This window comes from Gadus morhua, chromosome 23, assembly GCF_902167405.1.
Source record: "Gadus morhua chromosome 23, gadMor3.0, whole genome shotgun sequence".
Taxonomy (NCBI): Eukaryota; Metazoa; Chordata; class Actinopteri; order Gadiformes; family Gadidae; genus Gadus; species Gadus morhua.
In genome coordinates this window covers 7,632,585-7,642,281 of record NC_044070.1, presented here as the reverse complement: position 1 = coordinate 7,642,281, position 9,697 = coordinate 7,632,585, and positions in this window count along the sequence as shown.

Here is a 9,697-nt window from a genome sequence, read left to right as displayed (position 1 = left end):
GCCTACCTTAAATCGATGTTCATGTCACTTACAGAGTGTGCGCATGCCCAACGCTCGGGAACTGGGCATGGTGAGGGGGAGGGGAGGAGAGGAGAGTCCCAGGCTGACTCGTGTTGATTTGAACGACAGTCCAGTCACGGCCCTGAAATGTTGACGCTACTCACTGATTATGCACTTAATCTGGTGATTCATATGACAGGAATGGTCGGTATGGTGACGGGTACCGCATTCGGCCATAGGTTTAGTTGAACTTCTTTAATACCATTTTACGAAAAATGGCATTATTTCAAATATGTTGTTTGAGTTTGACAAAAAATCAGGGGTTGCTCTGGGGTTTCTGAGTCATTGCTTGGAGTTGCTATAGCAACGGCAAGCAACCGTTTGGCGCCGCCCCTGCCTACAACAGATCCCTTTGCATCGGACCACCTTCTGAAGTTAGTCAGCTGATACCGTGCAGGTGACCGTGGCACTCTCAGTGTGCCAGATTTACCATGGAAACTGTCATGGTAACTCTTGCCAGAACATCAACCAGCCAGATGATAATAGTAGTGAGGTAGATGCAGGGGAGTTGGATGAGGTTTGTTAAAATGTCATTTTTACTCAAAACTAATGACTGGGATAGATTCAGCACCCCTAAAATACCCTAGTTAGCCATCTCAAAAGGCACTTTTTGGTATAATCATTTTTCTTTCACTCTTTTTACCCAGGCCCTCTGGGCACCCCAACTTTTAGGCTCTCAAGACGATTCCAAGGGGATTTGGCTGTGGATAAATTGGGAGGTGTTACTAGACACCTATAGGAACACATGGTCAAAAAAAGCTATCGGTCATAAATTATTTCAGAAACTGCCAAAAACATTACCTAACATTCCCTAACCAGGGAGTGGATCCCTAAAGGCGTTCACTCCCTGGTTTCTTGGAAGAAATCCTTTTCACTTCTTTGTTCCATGGAAAAAACACATTGTCAAATTCCTCAAAAGGGAGGGTGCGGTAAGGTTGGTTAATACCTGTGCCTCATCATTCACGCCCGACCCAAATCTAAAAAAGGGTTGCCCTGAAGTAGCCTAACTACCCGTAGGTGAGGTTTGGGCGTAACGTGCAACCAACCAACTAACCAATGAGAGTGCCATCTCCAATCCCCTTTAAGAGCCATGAGCGCATTTGAACCTGACAAATTTATATTTTGACAGTGCGTTTGCTGTCTCGGATGAGACAGATTCATGAACAAATGAATTTCAAAATTCAAATTGCTCAGTTTGTGGCCCAATAATATGGCCTAATTCACAAATAGAATAGCGTTTCCTTCAACAACTTCAGAAATACTGAGCCGTCATGTAAATTTCGGCAAAGAAAACCTAACACACATACGCTATGCGGTCCTTCGGCCGCAACTGGCGGTCTATTTATTGATATGCGGAACATTAACATACATCGTTTCTTAACTTGTATACATTATCGTTATCGACTTGTGTTCCTAATTTGCATGCGTCCCCCCGTTAATATACATTGCCATGGACTGTATTCTGCGTTATGTGTTTAGTTTGCGTGTGTTTAAACAGATGGATGCACACATGCATGCCCGATTTCATTCATTCCTTTTTAACACTCACTCGCGGTAAAACTATTTCTCACTATCAAATACTCATCAATCCTAAAGTTATGGGCTTGTACACAATGTCTGTGCCAAGAAATTATGTGTTTGCCCTATGGTGTTTGCAGATGCATTCATTTAAATACAACTTATTACAGCTGCATCAGCTGTTCCTTCCCAAATAATTTAACCAAGGTCATCATTTAGGCCTATCCTAAACCGAGATTATGTTTTGGCTGGGATATAGCCAAAACATAATTGCCAAAACATTTGTTCTAGGTTATTATTATTATTATTATTTTAACGCATGGCATAACCTACTACAGCAGTGTTTCCCATACATAGAAGCTCACACAATTGAATGAATAAAAGCTCCCAAAATTGTCTTTCATCCATCCATAGGACAATATGCTCTGGACCAACGATCATAAAGGATAAAAGACGCCACGTACTGTCTGGGCCAAGTACTTCAAGTGCTGGAAGCTCCACATCCCAAACCCCATCAGCACTCGCTGTGTTCCAATACCCGTACTTCCATGAGTATACTTAAAGGAAGTACACTATCTGCACTATCCGTACTCACTTGAGTACGTTATTTTTCAGATGTGAGTGCTGTTCCAAATCGAGTACTCCGTGGTGCACTAACCGGAAATTACGATCACGACTGCCGCCGCGGCTCCTCCCCCGCAATAAACATCCCACTTTAAACGGTGAACTCTTTACGCCTAGCAACTATAAAAAGCTATCAAAACTATAAAAACTACAAAATGACACTTTTAATGCAGGCTATGTGGAAAATGCGCCGACTTTGGCTCAGCCTGGCTCCGCCTCTTCCGCTACGTAGCTAAGATGGCTGCCGTTGAGTACGGAAAGTGTCCTTCGATCCACACTTCACGATTAGCCCGTTTAGAGTACGACATCCGGGTCCTTGAAGTATACTTCTTTTCGCCGGATCTGAATTGGAACGTACTGCGTACTCAAAATTTGACTAGTAAGTACGGAAAGTACGGGTATTGGAACACGGCACTGGTCTACCTAGATGTTTGTATCCTCTGCAATAAGGGCATCGATAGTGTAATGCTTGATAAATACCCGGTAAGTTACCTGTATTCTATGTTCACATGAATAGTTTGAAAGGTTATTTTGTTTTTTCAAAGTAAAACTCTCTTGAAAGTAAATCATATATGTCGCTATAACCCAGACAGAGGCCGGAAGTTGTATTGTGCACCTGGCAATCGACGAACAAAGAATGCATGCTGCGAGATTCAGATTCGTCCAGACTTAAAAAGCATCGTTCCATTGGAAAAGTTTCTTGACAACAAGAACAACAAGGCCCAGCTCATTCTGCTCTGCTGAGACCTTCCACAGAGGTAGGATCAGTGTTGAACTATGCTCCGATGATGCTGACAGCTCCATCGTGTCTGCACTAAATTAGGCAATAGAGTCCTCTGTTGAGGTGAGGGCTGAGGACACAGACGTCCTGGTTATGCTGGTCCATCATAGGGCAAACCACCCGGTCTTCCTCACGACAGCTAAAGCTACATCTTATGATGTCGGAAAGATTCGAGAGGCATACCAGGAGAGGTGCCGTCATACCTTATATTCCTACATAGCTTCTCTTGCTGTGATACCGTATCAGCAATTTCTGGGTTTAGCAAACCAACTTTGCTCAGCAAGCTCTGCAAGACTGACAAATCAGAGCGGGCCATGGATGTGTTCAGTGACATCAGAGCCAAGAAAAGTGACATCATCAAAGCTGGCTGTGAACTGTTCAAGATCATATTCCGCGGAAATCCATTTGAAGATTTGGAAGACTTTAGATTTGATATCTTCAGCAAGCGGGCCGCAGCTGGGAGCATCATGCCTGAGAAACTGCCTCCAACTACAGGAGCTGCAGCACAGCACTCTCTGCGGGCATATCTCCATACCAGAGATTGGCTACTGCTACAAAGTCAATCACTGGATGTCCTTTAGTATAGGTAGTAGGTCAGCTGCAACTATGCAGGTGACTGTGGCACTCTCAGATGCTGCTGTAAAAAAGGAGTCAAATGTATTTCTGCTTGTGGGAACTGTCATGGTAACTCTTGCCAGAACATCAACCAGCCAGAGGATAATAGTAATGAGGTAGATGCAGGGGAATTGGATGAGGTTTGTTAAAATGTCAACTGATAACGCAAGTTTTGATTTTTAATTATACAATAAAACCATTTGTCATCAGAATCAGAATCAGAAAGGATTTAATTGCCAAGAAGGGTTTTAAACCCACCAGGAATTTGGCTTGGTGAATAAGGTGCACACATTAAGGCCCCGTCCACACAAAGCCGATTTCATGGCGAAACCACAGAGGTCTTGTACGGTTCGGCCTTACGTCCACACGAAGCCGGCGAATCCGCTGACCGAAACCATAAACTTCTGAAACCACCCTCTGAGATGTTTTCAAATCTACCCGGTTTCGTTTTGGATTCGTGTGGACGCCTGAAAACAACTGAAACCGTAAAACATGACGTCATCGCCCCACCCCTCGACCCTCTAGCCAATGACTGTTAAGCCCGTGGAGTCTCACCCTTTATGCGCATGCTCGCCTCTTCTTCTTATTTATTTTTCATCTGGATTTTTGTAGCAGAAGCAGCGCCCCTTATGGGCCTGGAATTTGTACTACAGCGTTTCTACAGATTTACCCGATTTTGCTTGACTCTGTCTATACGGAGATACTCCGAAACCGGATAGATCGTAACGGTTTCGCCCGTTTCGGCTTCATGTGGACGAAGCCTAAAACAATAAGAATGAACAATGAACCAACAGTGATATATATATATAACAAAATATAAACAAGCAAGTACATAAGTGATCAATTAAAAATAGGATATAATTGAATAAAATAGAAATAAAAAATTAATTAAAAGATACTTAAAAATTTATAAGAATTTACAAATTGGTGACGGGTATGAGTGCCAGAGTCGGTGTCAGTCAGTGGGGCTGGTGGTCCTGGTACCTGTTAAGGAACCCAACTGAAGAGGGGAAAAAACTGTTCAAGTGGCGGGAGGTTTTGGTCCTCCTACCAGAGGGGAGAGTTCCAAATGGACTGTGACCAGGATGGGAGGGGTCGTCCATAATCCTGCCTGCCCGCCTCAGAGCCCTGGAGCTGTGCAGGTCCTGGAGGGATGGAGGGTTGCAGCCAATCACCTTCTCCACAGAGCATATGATACGCTGCAGTCTGCTCTTGTCCTTAGCCGTGGCAGCAGTGTACCAGACAGTGATGGATGAGGTGTGGATAGACTCAATGATGGCAGTGTAGAAGTGCACCAACATAAACTTTGGCAGGTTGAACTTCTTCAGCTGGCGCAAGAAAAACATCCTCTGCTGGCCTTTTTTGGTGAGCGACCGGATGTTGAGCTCCCATTTTAGGTACTGGGTGATGATGGGGCCCAGGAAGCGGCAGGGCTCCGCAGAGTCGACTGGGGAGCCACACAGGATTATGGGCGTGGATGGAGCTGGGTTCTTCCTGTAATCCACAATAATTTCCACTGTTTTTAAAGCGTTAAGATCCAGGTTGTTCTGGCTGCACCAGGTCACCAGATGATCAATCTCCCACCTGTAGGCGGACTCATTCACGCCAGAGATGAGCCCGATGAGCGTGGTGTCGTCCGCGAACTTCAGGAGCTTGACAGACTGACTGGAGGTGCAGCTGTTTGTGTACAGGGAAAAGAGAAGAGGGGAAAGAACACAGCCTTGGGGGGATCCGGTGCTGATGGTCTGGGATTCAGATAAATGTTTCACCAGCTTCACACGCTGCTTCCTGCTGCTGCTTCACACGCTTCACACGCTGCTTCCACAGAGCTGGGCGAGCCTACCCTGAAGCAGAGCTGGGAGGATAGTATTAAAGGCAGGGCTGAAGTCCACAAACAGGATTCTGGCATATGTTCCTGGGGAGTCCAGATGCTGGAGGGTGTAGTGCAGAGCAATGTTAACTGCATCGTCTACAGACCTGTTGGCTCTGTAGGAGAACTCTAGGGGGTCCAGGAGTGGGTCGGTTATGGCTTTCAGGTGGGGCAGCACAAGGCCCTCAAATGACTTCATGACCACAGAGGTCAGGGCGACGGGTCTGTAGTCATTGAGTCCTGTGGTCCTTGGTTTTTTGGGGACGGGGATGATGGTGGAGGCTTTGAAGCAGGCTGGCACGTGACAGGTCTCCAGCGAGGAGTTGAAGATGTCAGTGAACACTGGAGACAGCTGGTCGGCGCAGTGCTTCAGGGTGGATGGAGAGACAGTCTGGGCCGGCTGCTTTGCGGGGGTTCTGACTAGGGATGTCCGATATTGGCTTTTTTGCCGATATCCGATATGCGATATTGTCCAACTCTAAATTTTCGATTCCGATGTCAGCCGATACCGATGTCGATATTTGGGTTATTTTTCCTCAAACCTAATTTAGGTAACATTACATATCTCCTGTTGTGGAATTAACACAACATGCTTAATGTTATTGTGATGCCCAACTGGATGCATTCTTGAATGCAACAAGGCTTTCCAAATGTTAACATTGTCTGTGCAAAATAAGAAAAATACTTCAACTTAAAAAAAAGGGAAAAGTGCCATGTTTATTTTTATTTTTTTAATGGTCTCAGACAACAGTTTGGATTACACTCTCCCTGAGATAATCTTGACAATGCCCACAACAAATAGGGCGAACTTGACTTCACAAATGATAAAACATTGTACCTGAACAACTATGTGCAACATAGCAGTATGTTTCTTTAACTAAAACTCAATAACCTTAATTGAATAAATGCACAAATATGAGTCAATTACAATGTGCACTGTACTGCACAATTTTGAAAACATTTATTTGAGCTATAAAAAAAAAAAAAAATCGGTTTTAAGGCAAAAAAAATCCGATACCGATATTGACAGATATTACATTTTTATGCTAATATCGGGCCGATAATATCGGTGGGCCGATAATATCGGACATCTCTAGTTCTGACTCTTAAAGAGCCTGTGGACGTCCCACTCCTGCAGGGAGAGTGTCGTCACTGTGGTGGGGGAGGTTGGGGACACAGAGGTATGAAAGTGTGGAGGTCCTGTAGAGCTGGTGGTGGGGGAGTCAGTGGGATGAGGCTGGGAGAAGGTGTCGTGGGGGATGGTGTCAGGCCTGTCCCTTTGTCTATCAAAGCGACAGTAGAACACATTCAGCTCATTTGCAAGGCGCAGGTTGTTGATGTAGCGAGGGGTAGCGAGAGTTGGTTTGTAGTTGGTGATCTGCTTGAGCCCCTTCCATACAGATCTAGAGTCTTTGGCTGAGAACTGATGTTGGAGCTTCTCAGAGTACTGACGTTTAGCTTCACTCACCGCCTTGCTAAACGCGTACTTCAACTCTGTAAACCTTTCTCTGTCCCCACTCTTAAACGCCTCCTCCTTTTGCAGCCGTAGCTTCCTGAGTTTGGCTGTAAACCAGGGTTTGTCGTTGTTATAACTCACAGCCTCTTGGTACTCGTCCAGACAGTTGGTGGCAGACCTGAACACATCCCAGTCGGTGCAGTCCAAACACGCCTGAAGGTGCTCCACCGCTTCACTGGTCCACTGCTTGGATGTCCTCACAACAGGTATATATTATGTCAGGGAGTCGACCCCTAAAGGCGTTCACTCCCTGGTCCCTTGGAAAAACTCCTTTTCACTTCCTTGTTCCTTGGAAAAAAAACACATTGTGAAATTCCTCAAAAGGTAACATGTTGGTTAATACCTGGGCCTCAACAATCAAAGCACACATACTCTTAATTTCTCCATGTCTTGTCCCGGGTTATAAATCTATATTGCATTAAAATGCTGTATGAATATATGGATATGATGCTTATAAGAATAGTATTATGTTCATTCCATAACTTGTGGTTGATCAAGTCAGACAGTGATACTAGGAATCTCAAGCAGCTGTGTATTTCCTTATATTATATATATCTATATATTATACAACGGGGGACCTAAATCCAGCGATCTGACTGGTTCCCAACTGTTGTATAATGAGCATATACATAACTGCTATGACGCCCGATCATTTTGTGAAAGTTTGCATATCACTCCGCGCCTGGAAGTAGAAACAGTTACAAAGTAAAACATGTGTTGGATGATGGAGAGGGTGTAAATGTTGTTATTCCGGGAGTGAGCAAGGCGATGGAGAGACTAACGAAAGCTTAGGCACACGGCGAGTGAACTGCTCCATAGGATAAATTGCCGGCGAACCGCTCTATCGGAGCCTTCTCTCGGAGGGATGCTAAAGTGTGTTGCATAGCGACCGTCGATGCATAGCGGCAGCCAGGAGGGACTACTTTTTTTAATTCTTTAACAAAACGGCTACTTTGACTTTCTTTGTTTCTTTTTAAATGTAGTGTGTCTATGACTTTCGTTAGGCCATAACAGTAACCGTTGTATAAAAGCAATAGATCACTTCAGTCAGTGGCATGTGCTCATTATACCACTGTGAAGGGGGTCGCCGGCCCTCCGCTGCGCGTCGGGGCCGGACAACTCCCCTTAACAGTGGCATAATGAGCACATACCACAGCCTGGCGTGATCTATTGCTTAAATATATAATATAAGGAAAAACACAGCTGCTTGAGATTCCTAGTATAGTATATGTAACTCATCATACATGTATTTAATATGTGTAATTAATAAAAGAGTATCTGTTTTCATCCAATGCTGTTTCATGCAGATTTTTGTTAAAAACTTTAGCAAAGTTTAACTTTCAGTATAGAATAGAGTTTTAATATAGTATTATCTAGTAGTTCACTGAGAGTATATTTAGAAGTGACAAAAAAGTGACAAATAAACTAAAAAGTGTGCCACCTGTATATCCTTAGTAAACTAACACTAAGTTCTACTTGTGTCCTCGAAGTTTACTACTCGTAAAAAAAAAGTGTACTGCTCTTAAATTAAAAGTATACTTAAAAGCATACTTGTATCAATTAAAAAGTTGGCCAACTTAGTCCCACTGAGTTTTATAGTCTAGTGCATAGACCACGTGACTCACCAACATGGGTATTTCTGAGGAAAAACATAAATTTGCATGAACCCCTTATGGTTGGATATGATCTAATGGGGTCACATAAGATCAAAGTATAGGGGTCACCTCTGTTTCACCAGAACTGCTGCTTTGGGGATTCTTACTTATGCTATGAATTGCCAACCTGTTAAAGTTAAACTGTTCCTTAGTGCCCCTTAGGCTCCATGTAGAGGAGGCAGGCTGCACAGCAGCAGTATGGTGAAGCAGAGGTGACCCCTACTATAGGCTCCATGTAGTGAGGAGGAAGGCTGCAAAGCGCAGGGAGCCAGCCTCCCTGTCTACAGTAAAAAGCAGAAATTGGAGAAGGCGTTCATTCCCTGGTTACTTGGAAAAACTCATTTTCCCTTGCTTTTTCCTTGGAAACAACACTGTCAAATTCCTCAAAAGGTAAGGGTGCGGTAAGCTAACATGTTGCTTAATATCTGTTTGAATATATTGTGCAGGGCGAACTCAAATCGCAGGCAGAATGGGCGGGGCTACCCAGTCTATCTGTTCCCCTCACTCCCTGCTGAACCTTCACAAATGTTTGTTTTATGGATTATTGACGGAACGTGGTTCCATAGATGTGACTATCCCTGTTAGTGTTTTTGAAGTATCTCAAGTATCTCAACTTTTGTTTTGCAAAGGAAAGTCTTTGCTCTTTGTTTTATGTTTATACTGACTTCAGTGTAGAAGTATTTTGTTTTCCAAACAATTTGCTGCCTGCTGCCTCTTTCTTCACACACTTTGATCCACACCTTACCCTGAAAATAACCGTTTGTCACATTCCAAGTGCAGACAATAACATTAATTTGTGATAATAATCTTGTAGAACAAGAAACCTCAGACAGTACTGCCTTCCGTTCCAAAGAAATGGGAAAGCAAGATTTACGAGAATCACATCCTCTTGCTGTTTCTTTTGGTTGCCTGATTGTCATCTTAAAAAAGATAAAGATAAGTTGACTGCGACTATATGGAGACAGTTTCACAGGGCACACAGATTGTTTGTCCCTTCTCCCTATAGAACAGAACCATGTCTTTTGAAGTTAGATGGCCTCGGGAGACCATCCTGATGT